General features: G+C 36.5%; 1 long non-coding RNA gene across 2 annotated transcripts in view; it reads left to right on the forward strand.

Moving 5' to 3' along the window:
* LOC144240380 (uncharacterized) overlaps window positions 1-20,533 on the forward strand; it is a 145,532-nt gene that overhangs the window by 24,448 nt on the left and 100,551 nt on the right. The window contains exons 1-2 of one of the 2 annotated variants that reach the window (XR_013337697.1): window positions 7,348-7,499; window positions 15,858-15,962. This is a non-coding gene — a long non-coding RNA (uncharacterized LOC144240380). Of the gene's footprint in view, window positions 1-7,347; window positions 7,500-15,857; window positions 15,963-20,533 lie in introns of those variants that run through there. The other variant, XR_013337698.1, reaches the window with a different exon arrangement.

The raw sequence follows: 20,533 nt of genomic DNA on the forward strand, positions 1-20,533 counted from the left end.
AAATTTGGAAATTTTAGTTTTTAGGAAGAAAAAAAGAAACTTTAGTTTCATTGACATTCAGTCCTCTGATTTTATACCTGAAATAGATCATTTAAATATATATTTTAATATTTCGTGAGATCGTGTGTGTGTGTGTGTGTAGGTGGATGTATTGCTGGTTAAAACTATCATGTGTCACTTTTGCTAGAATAAACTTTTGATAGATTTAATCTGAGGAACATCACTGCTATTATCATTTCTTCAACAGTAGGGGCCATAATATGAATGCATAACATTAGATTGTATCCCAGTGGAAAAGAACTAAGAGAGTTTCTGAAGCAGAATAGGGAGGTTTGCAGCATTCTGTTATAATTAATGCTTTTCCTGTTCTTTGGATAGGAGACGTTTATTGCCCTCTGCTCTAAGCTGACAGTCACTATGATGAATTCGCTTTGAACTGTAAAACAAAGAGCTTTTTCAAAGCATAGACTATAAAGAGACGGCAGTTTCTAAGAGGGTGACCAGTATGATGACAGAAGTATTTCCATTCATTATGTAGGTTTATATTTTACTGTACAAGATTAGGAAAGTTACTCTTCTTATACAAGGATCAGTGAAAGAAATCCCAGTAACAAATGCAAAGTTGAATTTTATAATTCCAAATTAATATTGATTATAAGAAGCATCTCAAAATCAATATTGATCAAACATTTAAAGTGATTTAAAACCACGAGTTATATCAGTACCATTATATGGATATTGCCAGAATTATGTGAGGCCTTGTGGACCAGGTGACAGATAGATCAGGAAATCCATGAGGTATTTGTAAGAGATTACACCCCAATAGGAACCATGCCCAAGGACCGCTTTTTATGAGATTCCTCAATGATGGTTTCATTTGGCAGTACCTGAAGAGATCTTTTTAACTTGGAACTTTTAGAGAGCCACTGTGCCCACAATATGGCATGAAACATATAGAGTTCACCAAAAGTTAAATGAAACTTAAAACAGGAGTGTTGCCAAGACTTAGCTAGAAAACCTTTCCTCTAATGAGATACCCATAGTGACATGAGGCATAAAAATCTGAAATCACAGAAATGTAGAGAAGTCAGAGAAGCCAGGTAGCAAATCAGATACAGTGTTTGAGACCTAGGATACGTATGTGTGGAAAGGAGCCAAGGCTGGATGCCAGTGGTGACTGTTTAGCAGAGAGCTGAGCCAGAGCAGTACTGAAGCTTTTGCCAAAACACCAATGTGGAAAGCAGGTGAGATGGCAGGAGGTGAGGACACTGGGTCATCTAAGTTAATTAAGTAAACTGTATCTCTTCCTGGCCAGGGGCTGTTTATAATAAGCTGCTGGATGTGTGGCGCAGGGAAGTGCTGACTAGTACCTGAATAATAGAATACTGCTGAGACCATAAATAGGATTGAATCCAGCAGTGCCTCTAAGGCAGTTCTTTCTGCATTTATCTTCTGGTTTACTTTGTTCTCTGCCAGTGCCTCTTCTTTGAAGGTCCATGTGCCGTGCTCATCTGGTTGCTTCCTGATGTCTGCGCAAACCGGTATATACGTGTGTGTGTGTGTGTGTGTGTGTGTGTGTGTGTGTGTGTGTGTAGTCCTGTTAGTGTCTTGTGGGAACAATACTATTCTCTGTTCCTTAGTTTTCCTCAGAGCACCACTGTTTGGTAGTCCTTTGAATCACATAACAGAGCGTGAAAAGTAATCAAAGATGAATTATAATCTAGAAATGTTTTCCATTACTGGGAGTTACAAGTTTATAGTTTTGGGCTAAGAAATAGAAATTTTAATCACTTAGTATGTATATCAAGAGCAAGAGCAAGGGAAGGAGAGAGGGAGGAGTGTGAGGACAAAAAGAGAGAGAGAAAAAAGAAGGAAAGGAAGGGAGGAAGGGAAGAAAGAAAGAAAGAAAGAAAGAAAGAAAGAAAGAAAGAAAGAAAGAAAGAAAGAAAGAAAGAGAAAAGAAAGAGAAAGGAGACTTCAGAGAGAAGAGTAACAGAAGAACCCAGCCATGGTGGGGTGTCAGACAAAACTTCCAACAAGGAGTGATCTGAGCAGAGTCCTGACAACTGAGTGGAAGTTACCCAGGGAGGAGAAGTGTGGGTGGGTAGAGATCTGTGAAGAGCGATTTCCAAGCAGAGGGAGAAGCTGGAGATGAGAGGATGGGGGCACATGACAGGGATTGAGAGTAGTTAGATGTGGTGCCAAGGGAGAGAGGGGTAATGGTGAGGGATGAACGTGGAGGCATAGGAAACAGGGAGAGTGCTAGAGGCTTTTTGCTCTGCTAGGGGATTTGGACTTTATCTTCATGACTATGAAGTTATAGTTATACACTATCAAGTGTATAACTTGATGAGTTGATACACGCATGTATTGTGAAAAGATCCCTGCTATGGAGTTAATTAATTAACTAACATTTTCATTACCTTACATATTTACTTTTGTTTTTGGTGGAAACATTTAGGTTCTACTCTCTCAGCAAATTTCTGTTATATAATGTAGTGTTTTTATTGTGTTGTAGATGGGATCCTCATACCTTATTCGTTTTGCAACTGAGATTTGTACCTTTTTGCCAATTTCTCCTTATTCATCTTCTACCCCCAAGCCCCTGGCAAGCATTTTGCTGCTCTCTTTCTATGAGTTTGACTTTTTATTTATTTATTTATTTTTAAAAGATTCCACATATCAGTGATACCATGTAGTGTTTGCCTATCTCTGCCTGGCTCATTTCACTTAGCATAATGACCTCTAGATTCATCCATATTGTTGCCAGTGGCAGGATTTCCTTATTTCTTAGGCTGAATTATATTCCATTATATTTATAATATATTATATTATCTTTAGCCATTCTTCTGTTGATGGACACTTAGGTTGTTTCTATGTCTTGCCTATTGTGAATAATGTTGAAGTGAACAGGAAAGTACTGGTATATCTTCAAGATAATGGATTCATTTCCTTTGGATATATGCCCAGAGCTGGGATTGTTGGATCATATGGTATTTCTATATTTGATTCTTTGAGGACTCTCCTTACTGTTTTCCACAGTGACTGTACCAATTTACATTTCCACCAACAGTACACAGTGGTTCCCTTTTCTCCACAACTTCACCTTGCTATGTCTTGTCTGTTTGATAATAGCCATTCTAACAAGTGTGACATGATATATTGTTGTGGTTATGATTTGCATTTCTCTGATGATTAGTAATGTTAAGCATCTTTTCATGTAACTGTTGACCATTTGTATGTCTTATTTCTTATCTATTTGCTACTGCTTAGATCTGTGCCATGCTGAAAAAATAGGGATCTAACTTTCTTTGCTTTCTTCTCAATATGAACATCTCTTCTAGTGCCTTCTGCCGAAGGCCTCCTATGTCACAAAAGAACAATGCCTTTTGTGACTACAACGATAGATTTCATATACGTGCCATGACTTTGGGTGGGAAGATATCTTTCTTTTTTTAATGTTCATTTATTTTGAGAGAGAGAGGGAGAGAGTATGTGAAAACTCATGAGTCAAGGAGGGGTGGAGAGGGAAAGAGAGAATTCCAAGTAGGCCCCATACTGTCAGGGTATAACCTGACTCGGGTTGGGTCCCCCGAGTCATGAGATCATGACCTGAGCCAACATCAAGATTTGGACACTTAAATTGAGCCACCAGGTGCCCCAGAAAATGATCTTACAACCACAGTGTTCAAAAGAAGGATTCCATTCTTTAGATGATTTTGTTTGGCAATACTTGCTGTCTTACCCTCCAGTTACTACAAGTGAGGTTCAGGCTTTTTGCCTACAGCATTAAGGAGGTCATTCTGGTTGTCTGTTTTATACTCAGTCATGCTGAAAAATCTCTTTCAGGAGTCTAAGCATGTGTGGGATGGGGCCCAGAATCTCCATTTTTAATAAGTGCCCTAGGTGATTCAGAAACAAATGATCAGGTAATTATATTACCCACCCCCCTCCCAAAATCCTTATGATTTGATTGTTTATATTTTATCTGATTTTTGAAGTGGAACTTGAAATAAATACATTACATATATAATGAATAAAGACCATGATTTTTGTATTATGGTCATTTCACTATTTATTTTATGGGCTATAATCAATTTAAAATAATGAGGTATGGAACTTGTTAGGTGAATGGTAAGGTATTCCAGGATGTTAAAAGTGGCTTTGCATGACATTTAGAAATTAGAATATCCCGATGCTAGGGCAAGGAGCAGTTGTAGCATGCTGTGGGACGTACAGAATATGCATATGTTGGAGGTGGAGGTATATTCTGGGGCAGTGACACTCGGGGTGTGTGTTCTGCCATCAGGCAACATTGGCATCACTTGGGAGGTTATTAGAAATGTAAATTCTCAGCCCCACCCTGACCTACTGAATCAGATCTTTTGGGGTCTTGGGGTTTCTGTATTTTAACAAGCTCTCCAGGTGATTCTCATATACATGGAAGTTGAGAATAACTGGTCTGGTGCACTTCTGTCTCTCCATTGAGACCGTATGTTTGGGTTTTTAAAGTTTAGTAGTGTATCTTAAATTGTAGAGATACTGCCTGATTTGTTTCTCTAGAATAAATCCACATCTTAGAGTGTATTTAGTTAGGATTTGGTCCACCCTAAAGTGACAGGAAAACAAAACAATAGTGGATTTAAAAGGTAGAAATTGCTTTCTCTCAAAGTACAAGTTAGGAAGAACGATACAGGACTGGTTTGATGCTCCACAGTATTGGAGTCCCAGTCTCCTTTTATTTTATTTCTGTCTTGCAAGCATTGCATTCCCAAGACCAACTGTTACATTACAAGGCTGCTCTGTCTGGAGCATGTACATCAACGTTCCAGTCAGCAGCAAGGGGAAAGGAGAAGATGGACACTTCCAGAAGATGCAGACACCACTGCCACTCACATTCCGCTGGCCAGGGTCACGCAATTGGTCCTCTTTAGCTTCATAGAAGGTGGGGATATGGAGCCTTGATTGTAAAAGGTGATATAGTTCAAGAATTTTATTACTGAGGAAGACGAGGAAAAGAGAAATAGGGTGAAGAGTGGGGGATGGATTGGTTGTTTCTGTCACACGGGAAGTGTATATTTGTGATGTGCTCCTTTCCTTTTTTTTTTTTTTTCTAAACTTTTTACTTCTCTTATGTATAGTTACTTATTCATGCTTTTTATCTTTCCACTTCAGGTTTTAATGTTTCTTTAGTCATTCTCAATGATTTGGGGGAAAGGATGCTTAATCCTACGGAGGTTATTATGATGAAATGATCTTTATTGTATCTATCTAATCTCTATCTATCTATCTACGTACTTGTCTGAATGTGTACATAACGTGTCCATGGCAAACTTTTACTTCTCTTAAATACTATTATTTACTAATTTGTTATATATGTGAATGTATAAGGGACTTCCTATTTTTTAAAAATAATGCTTCTAATGGCCCACTGTCTCAGAATTTATAAGTTATGCCATGTCAGAGAATGATTCCAGAACCTTTAGGGAAATATCAAATTTACATGATAATATCAATGACTTATTTTAGGCCACTTTAAATAATTCACTCCTCATTTTTTCCAACTTAATACTTCCTGACATTTGAACTAGACAATGGCTGAATACAAATGTTTTATGTGCTCTTTAGTGGAGACACCTACTGTAAAATCGTTATTGAAAAGCCTATGAATCATCCCTTCTCTAAAATATTCAGTTCTTTAAGCTGATTGCTATTAGCTCTTCATATTATTTTAATTAGAAGAAAACATGGCTGCTGAAAATCAGCCGAAGTTTCTATAAATAAAAGTATCCATCCTGCAGAGTCAAATTTTAATTAACCTTTTAGTATGCCAACCTTTCCACCAGCATTTTTCAGGGCTTTCAGCCATTCATTTTGTTCAAAAGCCATATGGGCTACTTTTCATCTGTATATAATCCAAATCTACGAGACAGCATTCCTGGAATACAAACACACTGTTCATCAGCTGTCACTTAAATACCTTTATTTAAATGAAAGGACATCCAAATACAATACAGTGTGGTGTGATGGAGGGGAAAATACACAAGATAGAATTTGTCTTTTTCCCATTTATTTCCTCATTTGAGTCACAATTTGTATCCTGATCTGCTTCTGTTAGGTTTCTTAATGATAGACTACTTACTGGTGATTAAAGCAACACCAGACTGTAATTACTGGGAATCAGTCCACTTTTCACTTCTAGTCATTATCCACAAGAAAGGTGTTTTCATAAGCTATTTGTTGGAAAATCCATAGATGACGTAAATAAGCATTTTCTGCTGATTGATTTTGTATGTTGCTCTGACCATGACTGTGGAAGAAATGCCAAATCAAGGTACAAAAGGTGGCTAGACCTGAATTCACTTCAGTCCCAGGTTACCAAAAAAATTAGTTTTCAGAAAAATGTTTCTAATTGTTATGCAGTCAATGAAAGCCATCAAACACAACCATGGCAACCACTGTCAGAACCTGACCTTAATAAGCAAAGAGGACTGATATTAATTCAGTTTCTATGGTTATAGTCAAAGTAAATGTGATATTTTTCTATTTAAAATTTATGACTCTCTGTGATTATTATAGTCATCGAACATCAACTACATCAAATTTATTAAACTTACAAAAGAACCAAATGATAAAACTCCACAGTTTGCAAATAATACCCTGGATCTACGGTGGTGATTTGGTGAAACTAGTTTTGAATAGAAAACATAAAGCTGACAACCGAATGCTTGAAACAATTCATTGCTATGATCCTTCACTATCTGGACATTTCTACTTCTCTGGCCACTGCTTTTCTGCCATTTGGTTATATCTCTTTCTGAAATTCAGTTCCTTTCAGGTAAAATGCTTTATAACCTATACATATACCAACATATAAATGTTAGTTATTGCTACTGGGAAGGACAGAAAATTAGACAGTGAAGGCAAATGTTTCAAACCAAGGGTTCAATGAGTATGGAACCTTATGGTGAAGACAAAGTGAGAGTCTAGGGTGAATTCAAAGAAAGAGAAAAGGATAGACGTGGATCTGGACTGGGCAAACCATACAGCCAAGATGGTAGGCAGCTCTAACATAGCTCCCAACCTTCTCTCTCCTCCAGCCTCTGCAAATACTTGTCCTGCCCTTCACTCTAAGCATGCCTGGTAAGCAGTCTCTGAAATGGCCTCCAGTGATCCTCACCTCTGGGTACTTACACCCTTGGATAATCCCTTCTCTTTGAATGGGTCTAGCGACTTGCATCTGAAGAGATGAATATAACAAAATTAATTGGATATTACTTCTGTGATTTTATTACCAAAGACGATGAATTCCATCCTATGGCACTGTCTCTTGCTTTATAGTTTGTTTCACTCGCATGGAGCAAGTTGCAAGGTTGTGAGATATTCTCTGGAGCGATGCACATAGCAAGAGCCAAGGGAGGCCTTCTGGCCAGCACCTCGCGAGGGACCAAGGCCTTGATCCAAGAGCTACGAAGAATGGAGTCTTGTCAATTACACGGGTGAGCTTTAAAAAAACCAGCATCCTTCCCACTTGAGCCTGGGAGTTACGTCATGCCTGAACTCCTGACCTACAAAGACTGTGGGATCATTGCTATTGTTAATTTAAGCCATTTGGAATAACTTGTTACACCACCATTAAATACTAAAGCCAGATTCTGAAACAGCTGTACAATCCAGCTACATAGAAGGCAAGGGGGAAAGAGTTGGGGAGTGGAAAAGAGTTCTCTCAGCATATAGACAGGGATCAACATCCAGAGACACGGATCAGAAAGAGTGGAAAGGAAGGAGGGGGAGGAAGAGAATAAAGAGAGAAAGAAGCATAAAGCATACTTTTTCTCAAAGGTCAACGTTTAAAGTGGAAACAGGGAAAAGGACAACATGAACATGATATAAAAACAAGGTGGTACCATAGTATGACCAGAGGAAAACTTGGCTTTTACAGTGGAGCATATTATAAGATCCCCTGCTCCTCGCAGATTGCTACAGACCCACGGGATTATAATTAGAGAAGAATAATCCATTATATTCATGGTAGATCTCTCTATAGTCTCCTTAGCTTAAAAACTTGCAAATATTTATACTGTCACAGGAAACAGAACTCAGACTTATTAATCATACATTACATACCTCATATTCCTTGCCCTATCATGTTTTATGTTTTATATTCAGTTGTAGAGTTATCTTTTTCGTCTGATTCATGCAGCTATTACAGGACAATTGAGTAGGGGGTGTGTAACCTAACCTGAAGAAAGTACACCGTGATGTGCTATCTGAAGCCACTCACCGCAGCTGTCCCACTGAGTGGCTTTGTGCCACTCACTCACAAAGCGTGGAGTTTGCAGTGTGTGTCACTCAGGAAAAAACATGTTTCTGCAGACATCTGGAGCTTAACTGATAATCACAAAGAGTTTTCTACAGTTGTCATCCAACTTGGGGTCCAGAGAATTCTCACAATTCCATCAGGGACTGCTGAGATAACTGTTTCAGGTATATGGTGAGCGATAATCTTAGATCTCAGATATAAAAATTCCCATTAGGTCTTTTGAATTAGAAGTTTTTCCAGGAAGACTTGCTTTAGCAGTTTGTATCAGCTTCCAGTGAATGAATAGCTTAATCAAAGTGACTGGTAGGTTCTTAGCACACCCCACTTCTTATATCTCTCAGATTTTCCAAAAGAGATTTGGCTCCAGTGTGGATGGAAATGGTGCCTGTAATCAGGATCAGAGTCTCTACTATCCTTTGCTCTAGCTACTGATCTGTGCCTCCTGGAGAGAAAGAGGGGGCTGAGATTTTCCTGCTGATGCTCCGCTGGGGTACCCAAGGGTTAGAGTTGAACCATACTTAGTGCTATAGGCTTTAAGTGTTAGTGTTTGTTTAATATTTATTCTAATTGTTCTGCTTTGTTTACAAATATGTACAACCATTAGGCAGACTGTATTCTCTTCCATATCCTGCTTGAGATGAATTCACCAGGGATCCTTGTATCCACTTCAAGTTCAGGTTTCTGGTGCTCCTGGAACCACAACTTGTTCCCAGTGCTTAAGTCATGGTACCTAATGTCCACTTTCTGATGACTTAATGTAATTAAAAAAATCTCTCTTGATCTGCTCATCTTCTCTTAGGACTCGGCTTCCATGAGAAGAAGGGCAGTTTCTTCAGGCATGTCATTATAGATCCAAACTCCAATTACAGGCATATGAAGATATGTTTATGAAACAACTTTTGAGTATCAATTTCAAACATTGTATTAACTGTTTCTGATAAATAAAAATTTATCTCACTTATACTACCCTCCTTTTCCTTTCAATATAAGTTTATTACTTTATAGTAAGTTTATTATTATTGTCTATATTGATTACCTTGTAATTTTAAATAGTATGCTTACAATTTTGTCTTGATTAATCATTTATAAATAGTACCTTTTTCTCCCTTATGATCGCAGATGAGTTAGTATTTATAGGAAAACAGTTTATTTCCCAAAGAAACTCTGACACTAATGCCTGTGTAGAACTAATGCTTCCATTCTGCACTCCTTTCCAACAGCTACCTAAGAAAGGAAGGATACTTTTTTGAATCTTTGAATATATAAAAATATCTTTATTCTGCTCTTACTCTTGAATGAAAAAAAAATCTAGTTTGAAAATTTCTTTGTTTCTGAATCATCAGGTGCTGTTGTTGAAAAACTTGATGTAATTCTCATGCTCATTCTTTGGATGTGATTTCTTTTTAAATTGTTATCATTATTATTAATTATTTAGGGTGTTTTCTTTAACATGGTATTCTAAAATGTCATGAATATGCCTTATTTTGGATAGTTTAAAAATTAATTGTGCTGGTACATTTTTGAATTCTTTTAATCTAGAAATACACATTTTTTTAGTTTTAGAAAAGTATGCTTTTAAAAAATATTTTTATCCCTATGACTTCCTTCTATTCTCTTTATGAAACTCACAGTAATTAGTTATTTGAGCTCTTGATTTGATGTTCTTAATTCTTAGCTTGTCTCTCATATTTTACTTCTTGACAATTTATTTACTACAGGCTTCTGTAGAAATTTTTGTTTCAACTATGTTATTTTAGTTCTTCCTTCTAAGAGTCGTCCATTTTATTGATACAAAAACATCTATCTCTCTGATGTATTAATTTGCAGTTTGGTTTTAATTTTGAAATATTCTTGAATTTCATGCATTATCTCTCCTCTGGATTGCTTTTCATGGTTTTCTTACTTGGTCTCTCTCTTATATTCTGGAGATTTTCCACACATGTTTCCTGATCCTTGATGATCGTTTCTACTTAACAACAAGGCCTTCAATTTTTGATGGGATGCTCTGTGATCTCTGGTGCTTGCCATGAGTATCCCTCAGTTCTGTGAAATTGGTCTGAATCCTGGTCAGTCACTCGAGCCTCAAATATCCACGCAAGGAGGTCAATCTCTGGAATTTTTTACTTTCTCTAGAAAAAAATTCTCAACTCTTCTACATGAGACCTGACATTGGTTTCTAATCAACTGTGTATTGAGGGGCAGAGGTCTTGGGATGAGTCTGTCATGTTTACAGTGGGTCAATAATTACTCCTATGTTCAATTATGTACCTCATCCTTCCTTTACTATGTGCCTCATATCCCATTGATTTTTATCTCCATCTATTCAATATCGGTGACTAAACCTCTATCCCTACACCTTTCTGCTCCTGGGGATAGGGTACTTGACCACTTGTATTCAGTGTATGTAGATGGAAGGGGAAAACTGAAGGTGGTGAGCCTAGACTTTCAACTTTTTGTATCCCTCCTTCACCCCTGCCCCACATCTGTTTTTTTCTCTATAATTTTCTGACTTCTTCTGTATCAAATGTTTCCAAATCCTGTGCCTTGCTGGGTTTCCAAAGTCGTAGAAATTAGCCCATTTTTCATCACCCCCTCCCAGACATGCCACTAGCCTGGAGTTCTATCTACCAATATGTTTTTGCTGCTTTCTTTATTAGCTAAACTTTTTCTGGGATCTCTAATTTCTTGACCTCAGAGCTCATAAACATATATTCAATATAGTAGTCTTAATTTGACGCTGTCTAATATAAAATAATTTATATATATAGATACCATTTATTGAGCATTATGTGCCAGACATTCTCCTAAGTACTTTATATATGTCATTTCATTTAATATTACTAATTTTCATCTTACAAATAAGGAAACCAAGGATCAGAGAGATAATAAAGAATAATATAATTATAAGATGTCCAATACCAATTTTTATTCCAATGAGAATTAACTATGCTTTATCTTAAAATATTTTAATCAACAGTAAGTGAATAGACCTATAAGAGTGGAATATCTTTTGTCCCACTGTGTATTAATCTGAGCTAATGGCAAGGCTATGTGTATGTGTTCTGATGATAAGTTTATATATTAAGCAGTTTTATATCTAGTTGAATGACAGGAAATGTCACTTCCAATAACTATTCCAAATTAGGAAAAGAATGGATAATTTAAAAAAAAAATTTTAATATTTATTTTTTGAGACAGAGAGACAGAGCAGGAGCTGGGGAGGGGCAGAGAGTGAGCGAGACACAGAATCTGACACAGGCTCCAGGCTCTGAGCTGTCAGCACAGAGCCCGATGAGGGGCTCGAAACCACAGACCACGAGATCATGACCTGAGCTGAAGTCGGACGCCTAACCGACTGAGCCACCCAGGCACCCCAAGAATGGATAATTTTTAACTATGGATTTTTTCAGAGTTCCTGAAGGCATATCTGAAAGATACATATCCCTTCCAACATGACTTTGTCATAAATATCACCTAAAAGTGTTGAATTCTAATCAGGGTTCATTAGTGAGTGAAAAATATGCTGCTGTACTTTATCACATAAAGATTTTGGCCTGCAAGATACAAATGAACAAAAGAAATGGTCTGGCAAGGAAAAGGATGCAAATGTCCTGGGATCTCACTCCCAGCAAACTCAGTCCTACTTTCCTCAGACAAAAAGAATCTTGATCTCATGAAACAGAATGCTTAAACCTCACACAGTTAATGACAGACAGTGCTCAAACAGCTGTGTGCATTTCAAGTTTTCAGCATAGCCGTAGGCTTACAAATATCTAGCTACTTTAGAAAAAGTTTTCTTTATCATTCATAAAAAATGCATCAAAAATCTTTCACTGACAATAAAAGATTTTTTTCCCAAGGCAAAAGAATAATTAGTCTGATTCTTGCTTCCTTAGTCCTATTCTTGCAATCCAACAAAATAGAACCAGACTTAAGATAAAGGCAAGAATTACCCTCAGGGACTTTTCCTAGCAGGGCAAAAGAGGAGCTTTCTTCCAGCCTATGTTTAGGAACTACCCTCCAAAGACCCTGGAGCTAGAAACACTGGAATTTTGTACTATTCTTTTTTGACTCACCAGTCTCCCATGTAACAGCTTTTATGGGGGGAGAGCATTGGTAGTGGAGGAGCAAGTTCCTGACATTTATTTATTTAGTGACTTTCTATTTTGATATACTTTCAAACTTACAGAAATATTTCAAGAATAGCACAAGGGACTAGAAATACCCACATAACCTACAACCAGATTCACTTATTTATATTTTATCTCATTTGCTTCCCTTCTTATATAATTACATATTGTTCTTTTTTTTCTGAGTCATTTGAAAGCAAATCACAGAGATCACAAATTTTACCCCTAAGTAACTCACTGTGTGTTTCCTAAGAGCATGTTCTTTCTCTTACCTATTGACAACATAGTTATCAAAATGAGGACATTTCCTTACTTTTTCCCTAGTCAAGATCCAAACCAGGAGCATGATTTACATTTATGCAATTTGTATGTCTCTTTGGTATCTTTTAATTTGCAACAGATCATCAGCCATACTTAATGTTTTTGGTCTTAATTTTTGAAGGGTTGCTTACAGATTAGTTATAGAATATGCCTCAACCTGAGCTTAATGATGTTTCATCATTATTAGTTTCAGGTTATGCATTTTTAAATTTTTTAAATGTTTATTTATTTTCACAAGAGACAGAACACAAGTGAGGGAAGGGCAGAGACAGAGAGGGAGACACAGAATCTGAAACAGGCTTCCGGCTCTGAGCTGTCAGCACGGAGCCTGACGTGGGCCTCGAACTTGGGAATGGTGAGATCATGTCCTAAGCTGAAGTCAGATGCTTAACTGACTGAGCCACCCAGGAGCCCCAGGTTATGAATTTTTGTGTGGAATTCCACTAAACTGCTATTATAGCCTTCTTAGTGAATCAAATCAGGGCACATGATTCAAACTGCATTAATATAGCAATATTAGTTTTGATCACTTAGGTAAAGTGAGGTCTACCGTCTTGCGTGGCAAAGTCACTATTTTTCCTTCCTAATTAACAGGTAACTTGTGAAGAGATATTTTGAGACTATGTAAATATCCTGTTCATCAAACTTTATCTACTAGATTTGATGTCCACTCATGATTTTCTAACCCCATCATTGTATCATTATTTATTGGTCTTCATTCTACCATAAAAAGTGCATTTCCTTTTTCTTGCATTTATTTTTGTTTACTCATCCATGTATTTATTTCAGCATGAAGTCGTGGATTCTTATTTTACTCACCGGGTTATAATCCGTTACTATCAGTATTTATTTTAATGATCAAATAGTCCCAGTTTCGGTCAGTGGGAGTCTTTTTGAGTTGACTCTTGTGTTCATTTGACACGTTCCCTTATTCTTTACTTCCTTACTTTCTGTCACAATAAGAGGTTCTAGGTTTATCTTGTACTTTTCATGTCTTAGCACTGGTATCATCTAGTTCTCTTAGGAATTCTGGTTCCACATAGTGGAAAATAAGTTCAGAAACCAAGACCTGGAAAGTAGGCATGCCATTGCTACTGGTGTGTCTTTACTACTCTGCCTTCTCAGTGAATAGAAAATATACGTGAGTGTGTGTTTGTGTGTGTGTGTGAGAAAACTTCCTCCAATTATCTTTAATATATTTATTCATTTACTCAAACCTAGAATACAGAAAACAGAATTTCAGAATTGATAAGCCACAAAGCAAACCTACTAATTAGAGTTTAATATTTGCTAAGTTTTCTGTTTGAGGTAAATTGAATAAATTGAAATATATAAATCATAAAGATACAATTCAATGAGGTCTGAAAGAAATAATATACCCATGTAGCACAATCCATAACAAGATATAGAACATATCCCTTAAAAAAACAATTCTCTAATTCTTCTTCCTGGCTAATGAACCCTTAGAAAACCACTCTTCTAATTTTCTTCACCTCAGATTGCTTTTTGCCTTTTTAAAAACTTCACATAAATGTAATAATGTGTGTGTGTGTGTGTGTGTGTGTGTGTGTGTGTGTATGTGTGTGTGTATAGAAGGGTGGGAGGGGCAGAGCTAGAGGAGGAGAAGGAGAGAGAGTCCCAAGCAGGCTCCTTCCTGGCAGTGTGGAGCTCAGACCCACAAAATGCCAGATATGACCTGAGCTGAAATCCAGAGTCAAATGCTTGAGCATCTGACTGAGTCTCCCAGGGGCCAAAAGTAAAATGTTTTTGAGATTCACACTTTATTGCATATATCAGTACCTCACACCTATTTGTTGCTCAGTAGTGTATCATTATATAAAATACCAGGTTATCCCGTCTTTTATTGATGAACGATTGAGCTGTTTCCAGTGTTAAGACTATTATGAATAAGACTGCTGTGGACATTGTGTACAAGTCTTTGTGTGGACATATGTTTTCATTTCTCACAGTTAAATACATAGGAGTGGAATTGTTGGGTCATGTGGTAAGAATGTGTTTCACTTTACATTGAAACTGCCAAACTCTTTTCCTCAGTGACTTTATCTTTTTTTCATTCTCACCACAATATGTGAGCGTTCCAGTCTTTCTATAATCTTGTCAAATTTTATGTTCAGTCTTTAAAATTTTGCTTATTCCAGTGAATGTATACTGTTAAATCATCATGATTTTAAATTTAATTTTCTTGGTAACTTATGATGTTAAGCACTTTTTTATGTGCTTATTATGTATTTCCTTTATTATTCATTAGTTCTGTTTATCAATATCACTAATATTATGAATGATTTTGAAAAAATCATGAATGAGTGTTGACTTTTGTAAAAATATTTTCTGCATCTTTTGAGATGGTTTTGTCTCATTTTATGTTCTGTTAAAAAGATGAATTTGATTGATGGGAATTTCAAGGAACCAATTTGCAGTTTTTTTTAATAATTTGTTTTCTATTTTACAGTCCTCTTTATTTTCTTTGTCTTACTTCCTTTCATTTTAGTTTGCTCATATTTTACTGGATTCCTAACATGGACTCTTAAGTATCTAATTTCAAGTCTTACTTATTTTCTAATATAATCACTTAAAACTACAAAATTTTATCTAACCACTGCTTTGCTCACATCACACAAATATAGTGATATTGTGATATCAACAAATGTTGTATATTTATCATTATTCATTAGAAATAATGTCCAATTCTCAGCCATCAAAATTTTTACCCATTAAATCATACCATGTTGGTAACTGTATTTATTGCTTGTGTGTAAGGCTCTAGGTATCTGCTTTCATGACCTGTGCTGACCATAGTTATCAAAATAGTAACAAAAAACTTGTACTTAATCCCAGAGTCAGTCATCCAAAATTAACTAATGGAAATTTTGTCAATGCTTCATATTTGAAGTTGATTCTACAAATTCATAATCATGGAATCTTTCTCAACCTCCATTATCATAGAGATATGATTCTGTTCACATGTGTAGTAATTGGGAAATGTGATGAAAACATGCCTCTCACTTTTACAGCTGTCCATTTTCCAAAACCCTTTTGTATTTTAAGAAATATCTAATTCCTAGAATCTTCGTTGGATCCAGAGCTCCAGCTCCCGGTACAGAAGCCAAAGGATGACAAACTTTCCTTTTCTCTACTCCTGGGATTTATATTATCAGTAGACATACAAGGTAAGTGATATTAGCTCAGCAGATAGGATGCTTCTGCTTGGGATATTGACACCAAAGTAGTAAATACAAGGATGGAGGAACAGTTGAGAATATAGTACCAGATTCATTGTACACCAATGACTGCAATGGCTTCCAGTGGTTTCTCCAGTATCTGATGGTTGTACCGGCAGTGGAGCTAATGGATGCTTTCTGACCAGACTGGTTTTACAAAGTGACCTCATCTGATGCTCTTCTGCCTGTATGCTTGGTTTCTGCCTGTTTTTGGAGTCTGATCTCCAGTTTTCCTAACAACTCTTAATATCCTACATCTTTCCAGTAAGACCTACTTCTGCTTAACATAGACAGAAGTGATTTTTCTTTGTTGAAACTAGGAAAGCTAACAGTTGTAGGACTCAAGGACAAAGATCAGAAGGACAGTTTGTTGCCAATAAATATAACTTCAGTAAATGAAAATCGAGTGTATCTCTCATTACTAGGTAGCAATAGCACAAACTTTTCCGTTTGAAGCTATAAGTTAGGGGAGTACATGTAACATAGAATTTATTCTATTCTTAAGCATAGAGTGAGAAAATTTACAGATTATTGTAAATGATGTGTGGTAGCAAATTATAAGTTATATCCCAATTCTTGTATACACATCAGTTTTTCATCAGTAATGTTAGAAGTAGAGAATTAGATCATTCTAATTCTTTCATGGGATGGTATAATATTACACACACCCTAAACATTCTATTAGAAAATAATACTACATATTAAGGAAATAGGTATATGATTTTATGGAAAAAAGAGCTCAGCTTATTTTTTTTCTAAAAGTAAACTGTGTGTGTACTTGGAGTTGTACAGTTACAGTATAGGCACTATGGCTCCCCACCCCCAAGTGTAACCTGGCTGGATGCTATCAACAAGAGCTAACATTTATTTTACTACTTACACTTGTATATAATTTAGAATACTTTTTAGCATTAATTTCCTCTTAAAGAGGACATTAATATTTTAGGACATAAATATTAATTTTAATATTAATTATTAACTTAATAATATTATTAATTATGAATTATTAATTATTAATTTAGTAATAATAATAAGATACAGGCATTAGAATGGAAGGTTATAGGAGCACAAGACTAGAGAGACAAAGATGTCGGGCAAGCAATTAGGCATAAATAACATTAAACACTGTGCTCATTTTTTTCCGCAATAGTGTAACTAGTCTCCTGAAGTCCATCTCCTAGAAAATGACACCTCTTAAACTTTAAATCTAAATTAACTTAGAAGTTCATGGACACATATTAATGCTGTTTCATACAGAATTGACTCAGATGTGGAATAAAGATTACAGCCTTGATGAAGAGAAATGTGTGAGTAGGGAATCAACATTTTTAAAAAGTTCCCCAGGTCATCCTAACATACAGCCAAGGTTAATAACTTATGTGCTAACTTATGGCCTCAGGGTCTTACCTTCTACCCCAAATTTTCTGTGAAGGACTTATGGTGCCAGGTTTTTAAAATAAAGGAAAACAAAGTTGTCTTCCATTTTAACAGTGTAAATTAAGACTTTTTGAAAAGCTACAATTGATTATTACAAAAACACTTTATAGCCATCCTGGAAGAGAAAATAATCTTCTACTGGAACATATAATTACTTAAGAATCACCAGTTGACCAAATATTTCACATTTTATTACATAATAAAGTTTCTGGGAATTTTTACTTTTAAGGTTAGGTGAGTAATAATGTCAGCTAATATTCTTGTAGCCACTCTTGAGAGGGTGAAAGCCATAAACTTCAGGTCAGATGTATCTTCAACTTGGAGCAGAATTATACTCCTTTCTTCTTTCACCCCAGTCTTTAATAATTGATTTGACCTCTGGGAGAGGTATTAGGAGTGCTTATAAGCTGTTCTCTTTTTCCTTTTAGCTGCTTGACACCTCTTCACCTTCATTGACCAAAGTCTTCTGAGTGATTCTATAGCTACTGACAATCACAGAAGACTGCCTTGAGAAGTCATGTGGAGAATAAAAATCCATTTCCATCTCAACTCTGGGGGTGGAAATGGGGGGTGGATTATGGAATATATACACACATACACACAGAGTTTTGAACATAAAAAACTTATTTTAGTAAAGTACAATAAAATAAAGGAATAAGAGTGAATAAGTGCTATAAAACGCATAAAAAGTAATTATACTTTATGCTCATAGTGAATAAAGCTGAAATAAATACATATAATTTGAATGACCTGAAAAGCTTACCATTATACTTTTAGGTTTTATATTGAGAAGTTACGTGGGGGTGCCTTGGCAGCTCAGTTGGTTAAGTGCTGGGTTATTGATTTCGGCTAAGGTTATGATCTCATTGTTCATGAGCTCAAGTCCTGTGNTCTTCCCCAATTAAAAAAAAAGTTACCTGAAGAAAAAATCGAAATGCAAACTGTGTACATTAGTTATGTCTATGCTACTAGAGTTAGAAAAGCAGTGTGGTGCTGAGTGACAGGAGTGGGTGCCGGATTTCACTGCTTTCTTCAGTGCTTTGTTTCTGATGGCTACACAGCTAGCTGCCCAGTTTCCACTCACATTTTACTGTTTGATTGTAAGACAGTTGGACTAAATGGAAGTTACTCATTAAGCTTCCATTACAAAACTGTATTTTCTAGCAAATTCTAAAATTTTCACAGACCAAAGGTGTATAGGAGAATACATTTTAGGAATGGGCTTTATGAATTCTTTTGGAAAGAACACTCTATATATGAAATCACCTCCAGGCACTTTTCACATTTCCACTAAAATAGCCAGCCAAGTAAGTTTCTAAAATAAATCCAGTCACCAGGTGTGTAAGTAAAACCAGAATATTTGTGTAGCTATTTCTAAGTCTCTTTTCATCACGAATAAACTTTATTAGTCTCAGTATTCTCAGAAAGCACATCTAATGAACTGGGGAGATGTTCACGAAAGGTCATCACTAAAAGAGTTACAAGCCTTTTTACTAATTTTCAGAGTTTAACTATCAGTTCAGAGCAAAATGTTTAAAACGATTGCTTTGCCTTCTATACACCATCAGAGCACGAAGCTTACTGCCTGTTTTATGGAGGGTGGTACCCAGAGGAGGGGCAAGGAGAGAGAAAGCACCGCTGATTACTGAGGCATTAGAAAACCCCCATCAAATGACTCCGCAAACAAAATGAAGCCAGAGGAGGGTTTCTCTAGCCTTGGTTTCTCAAAGGGCTCTTGGCCTTTGCGAAGTGACACTTCCACTTTGATTTCCCTTTAACGAAGCAGGTGAAAGGCCATTTGGCACCAGGCGGTTCCTTTTACTCCAGCTGCCTGTGAAGAGCGCGGTTGCCAGGCAACCAAGTCCCAGACTCTCTTTGTGCCCGCATCAGGCTAGGAAATTTGGAGGTTTTTAAAGCTGTTGTCTATTGCAGACAACTTACCCCGAAACGCTTTAGGTTTTTTGGACTATTTCTTAATTCCTTACAGGAAAACTACATTATCTCTCCTAATTTTCTCTCTTTTGTAGAAGAGACTATTTAAAGTGTACATGGCTATATTTCCACAGGAAAATATCAAGACCTTGACTTCAAAATCAGAAGTAATTTACATTTTAAAAGAAGAGCAAATGAGCATCACAGCTGCATTTCATATGTTCCTTCCTGTCAGCTTAATTTTTTTCATTTTCTTTCTTTTCTCCTTTTGCTTTTTAAATTTTTATTTGCTTTCCTCTTTTTTGCCCGTTAATTCCACCCCACTTCGACATATGCTTCTTTTATCTTTTTCTTTCTTATTCTATCCAGTGACATGAACTGTGTTATGTAGGTGTTCATCTTTTTTTTAATGTTTTATTTATTTTTGAGAGAGAGAGAGAGATAGCATGAGCAGGAGAGGGTCAGAGAGAGAGGGAGACACAGAATCCGAAACAGGCTCCAGGCTCTGAGCCGTCAGCACAGAGCCCAATGTGGGGCTCAAACCCACGAACCATGAGATCATGACTTGAGCCGAAGTCAGATGCTTAACCGACTGAGCCACCCAGGCGCCCCTGTAGGTGTTCATCTTTGATCAATTGCTCATCCAATGAATTTGAAGTGAATCAAGCTTTTCTTTACAATCTTCCTGGTTTATATTTTCTTCTTACTTCAAACTCCTTTCATTTTTATTTTTCTAACCTGTGGCTAGGGAGGACCATAAGGAGATAACTGACAGAGTATTTCCAGTTGTTATTTGGGCTTGTTTTGTTCCTGACAGAGAGACCTACACCATTACTCTCTGAGCCTCCCAGTGTGGTTTCTCTGCTTGTATGGTAGCCCTTTTGGCACATTCCATTAGCCTTGAACTCACAGAGTTCTCTGAGATATTTTGGTCCTACATCAGTGTAGAACATTTTATAACATACTTAATAGTATGAAGATATTTCATGGAAGACCATTTAATTTAAAAAGACATAAAAAGGATATTGTTCCTTTTGTTCTTTTTCTGAGTCTGGCAATGGCTCAAAATAAATGAGAGCAAATTGGTCTGGCCATACTTTTACTATCCATGCTCAACTTTGATGCTGGAAAGGGAAACACCTGGTAATGAG

The sequence above is a fragment of the Crocuta crocuta genome, unplaced genomic scaffold, assembly GCF_008692635.1.
Source record: "Crocuta crocuta isolate KB4526 unplaced genomic scaffold, BGI_CrCroc_1.0 scaffold247, whole genome shotgun sequence".
Lineage (NCBI taxonomy): Eukaryota > Metazoa > Chordata > Mammalia > Carnivora > Hyaenidae > Crocuta > Crocuta crocuta.